At 49.4% G+C, this 4,107-nt stretch overlaps 1 protein-coding gene across 2 annotated transcripts in view; it reads left to right on the top strand.

The window, feature by feature from the left end:
• Nucleotides 1–1,439: 1,439 nt before the first annotated feature.
• Itgb7 (integrin subunit beta 7) overlaps nt 1,440–4,107 on the top strand; it is a 14,090-nt gene continuing 11,422 nt past the window's right edge. For both annotated transcript variants that reach the window (XM_050130643.1, XM_050130642.1), the window contains exon 1: nt 1,440–1,535. The gene's annotated coding sequence lies outside the window, so the exon portion shown is untranslated. The remainder of the gene's footprint in view (nt 1,536–4,107) is intronic.

Genomic DNA, 4,107 nt, shown 5'->3' with positions numbered 1-4,107 from the left:
AGCCTCCTCCACTTCTTACCCCCTAAAACTTCTCATTCCTACTGATAGTCTTTTTTCAGTGATGGAGACTGAATCTAGGACCTCTTGAACGTTAAGCAAGCGTGTTGACTGAAAGCTTGGTGAACATCTGAACACTGAGCTGCCTCCCCACTCTACCCCCATTTTCTTAGTGTGGCAGGTAGTCTTGTAAACAGTTTGTTGGGACCATCTCATTCTTACCGCAATCTGAGTGCAGGTGAAAACCTCAACACGGCCACCCTTTAGTACAGTTCCTCACGCTGTGGTGACCCCCCAATCAAAAAACTATTTTCATTGCTACTTCATAACGGTAATTTTGCTACGGTTAAGAATCGTCTTGTAAATATCCGTATTTTTCGATGGATTAGTTGACCCCTGTGAAAGGGTCCTTCCACCCCCAATGGGGTTGAGACCCACAAGTTTTGTATAGCTGGATTAGCAACTACAGCTAAGGAGTTTTACTGCTTCCTGTTTAGGGAGAGAAAGTCAGAATTTTAACCCGGGCAGTTTGGCTTCAGAGTCTAAGTAGTTCAGTTGTGACACTGTTAGGAGCCTGAGATCCTGGAACAAGACCCCTGATCAATTCAGATTGCAATTCGTTAAGTTTATTGACACTGCTAGCGGGGTAGCAATTTCTGAGCCAAGGTACAGACCGCCACTCAAAGCGGGGTGAGGGAAGGATTTTTAGAAGTGAAAACCACAAGATCTTGAGTATCTGCACTAGCAAACCAAGAACTGTTTTGCTCTGCCACGATTAGGTGGTCAAGGGGACCTCAAAATATTCTTTGAATGTCCGCGTAAGCAGGTGATAGAAGCAAACAAGCAGTTTGTCATGCCACGACAAAGTAGAAGGTCGGGCTGCACATTTCTGGAGGGGTCACTGAGTCAAGGTTGCTGTGAACTATCTTCCGGGCACTACACTCAGAGACAGCTGTCTAGCGGGCACCAAGCGGGCCTGCAGCACATCCGGTGGAGGTCTGTTTTGTTAGCCATCACACCGCCATGATGGTCCCTGGGTCTCTAAAGGAGCATATCTCGGTTATCTCCTTTGAAGTGCTGGCTGCTGCTTTTGTTTCTTCCTGTCTGGCTCCGTCCTCTCTGAGAACTGGAGACATCATCAATTTTGGAGGGAGGCTGATGTGGATTTAGATTACAGCCCACCCCCTTGCCACCTGTGTGACATTTTGCAAAGTTGGACTCTCCTTGGTCTCCCAGTCTCTGTCTGTGACACTGGGGCCAGGGGTGGGGGCACTACCACTGTCTGACGTGATTCTCGTGACTCTGAACTGTAGCTTAAGAACTTAGCCCGCGAGGAACGAATGCTCAGGAGACGTGGACCTTCTAGGGCCTCACTTTACCCACCCCACTCCTGTTTGCTCCACCTTCTGCTAGAGCAGTCACCCAACATGAGTCCCCCACCCCAGGGCGTGTCACTTCCTCCTCTGCAGCCTCTAGATCTGTACACAAAGGCTGCTGCTACTGCCACCACCCGCTGAAGGGCTGCTCCGAAAGCACCTGTGAGTACCACCAGGGCACCAGCCCACCCTCCTCTCCTCACCCGGGCCCACTTGTTCACCACCTCTCGAGAAGAAGGCCGTGAACCCCTTTCGGTGTATCCTCTGGTATCACAGCTTCCTGCTGCTCATCCCTTAGTTTCCCCAGTGGAGTCGGAGGGAGGGAGGGAAGGAGATGGCCTGAGATGTTGGTGAGCTAGTGTGACTTCCATGGGCTGATGCTTTCACCAGCATGGTCTCTGTACCTGACTGCTAGCCTTGCAGCTTGATGCTTTTTCCGCAGCCCAGGATTCTTCCCACTTGGCACCTTGGCCGCAGACTCTGCGTTCCAGGGCTGCTGAAGCTTGTCTCACCGAAGAGTTGGTGCTGTCACAGCGTAGGCACAATCATAACTTAGTTATTATGGGCTGGGGCTGTAGTTCACTGCACTGGCCTAGCTCGAGTGAGGCCTGGCATCATAGTTCACTGGGAAACTTGAGTGAACTTGATCCCTTGCAACCTAAAAACTTCTTTACTTAGATTCATGAGGAATCCCAATGGGCAACGCATTATGGGATGTAGCAGAATGACAGGCTAAGTCCAGGGAGGGAGTGAGAATTTATTTGGTCAGGCCTGAGCCTGGCGACTGACACCTTTAATCCCAGCACTCAGAGGCAGAGACAGACAGATCTCTATTAGTTCAAAGCCAGCTTAGTCTACATAGCAAGTTCCAGGACATCACGGACTAACTACATAGAAAAACTTTGTCTCGAATTTTTTTTTTCTTTTTCATCCAGGAGGCTTGCGATGCCTTAATCCATGGACCCCCTCCTGTGTTGTGGGTGTCCTTGGCTCATTGCTGGGGACTTCAGTCTCTCTTTGCAAGGAGGCGGCTGAGGTAGAAAGTTCTTCCCATCTCTGATTAGGAATAAAGAGAAAAAGAACTGGGAAGCAGAGAAAACAGCAGAGAGGTATAAAGAATAATAATAAGCCGGGCGGTGGTGGCGCACGCCTTTAATCCCAGCACTCAGGAGGCATAGGCAGGCGGATCTCTGTGAGTTCGAGACCAGCCTGGTCTACAGAGTGAGTTCCAGGATGGCTAGTACTGTTACACAGAGAAACCATATCTTGAAAAACCAATAATAATAATAATAGCAGCAAGGGGAGAGATAGACGCTGGTGGCAAGATGCAGGGATCACCAAGGAAGAAAGACTGAGACAACTGAGAAGGTTGGGGGAGGCCATGTTTGAGTTCAGAGCCCCCTTTAGGAGAGATGAGCGGACCTGAGGTCTCTCTCTTGGGAACGGGGGTAAGAAGCAGAGCCCGTCTATGAGATGAGTCAAAACTAAGCTTGGTGCTGCTGGGCCCCAAGCCTCTCTGACCACAGCACAGAAACATGCAGGTCTGAGGTTTCGCTGAGGCTGAGCCTGGGGTCAGCCTCTCCCTGAGAGCAGAAGCTCTGTAATGTGCTACACCTACCTGAGGTCACATGGGTTGTGAGCAGGATGGGGTTTCAACGGCTCAGGACCCCACCCTTCCCCAGGTCCCCTGTAGAATGTTGGTACCTGTGTCTGAACCCTGGCTGAGAGTGTGGATGCTTTCTGCCAGGCTCTTGCGGATGCAGGTAACCATGGGAAGACATAGCACAATCCCTAGGAGCTGTCAACACCTAGCAATGTTACAAATGAATGCTGGCTGCCTGGCGATGCTATGCCTTCCAGAGGGTTCCCAGAGAGCCGTCGGCACCTCTGCAGCATGACAAGTGCAGCGGTTTTCATGTGTCGCCGTTTGTAATACTAGGCAATTAGAAGTTTCTGAGACTGGACAGACGGACGGTTCCGTGGTTAAGAGCACTCTTTCGGAAGACCCAGGTTTGATTCCCAGCATCCACATACTGGTTACCAATCATCTATAAGTCCAGTTTCAAGGGAGCTGATGCCCTCTTCTGACCTCCCAGGACATAAGCACACATGTAGTGCAAAGATATATATGCAGGAAAATACTCACACATAAAAAGAATAAATCCAATAAAAATTTTAAATAAAGATAAAAAGAAGCTATTAAGATATTATGTGGAATTGAGAACTGAAATGAGAGATTGAATACGCTGGGCAAAGCTGAGCTTTGAGCCACATCCCTTGGACCGGAAATCACTGAGTGCGATGCCCGTCGTTGCGGGGCTGATCAACTGCCACTTAGTTTACCCATACAACGCAGATTGATATGGAAATTTTAAATTAAATTAAGAATTTTGAGACAGGCGGAGTGGTGGAGGTGCATGTCTTTAATCCCAGCACTTGGGAGGCAGAGGCAGGTGGATCTCTGAGTTTGAGGCCAGCCTGGTCTACAGAGTGAGCTCCAGGACAGTCTGGGCTACACAGAGAAACCCTGTCTTAAAAAAAAAAAAAGCAAAAAAAAACCCAACAAAACAAAAACAAAAAGAAACCAGAAAGAGCCGGTGGTGGCGCACGCCTTTAATCCCAGCACTTGGGAGGCAGAGGGAGGCGAATCTCTGTGAGTTCGAGACCAGCCTGGTCTACAGAGCTAGTTCCAGGACAGGCTCCAAAGCCACAGAGAAATCCTGTCTCGAAAAAC

This window comes from Alexandromys fortis, unplaced genomic scaffold, assembly GCF_014885135.2.
Source record: "Alexandromys fortis isolate MF-2015 unplaced genomic scaffold, M_Fortis_MF-2015_v1.1 scaffold_348, whole genome shotgun sequence".
Taxonomy (NCBI): Eukaryota; Metazoa; Chordata; class Mammalia; order Rodentia; family Cricetidae; genus Alexandromys; species Alexandromys fortis.
The sequence above is the reverse complement of the archived record's forward strand: the minus strand, read 5'-3'. Positions and strand labels throughout refer to the sequence as shown.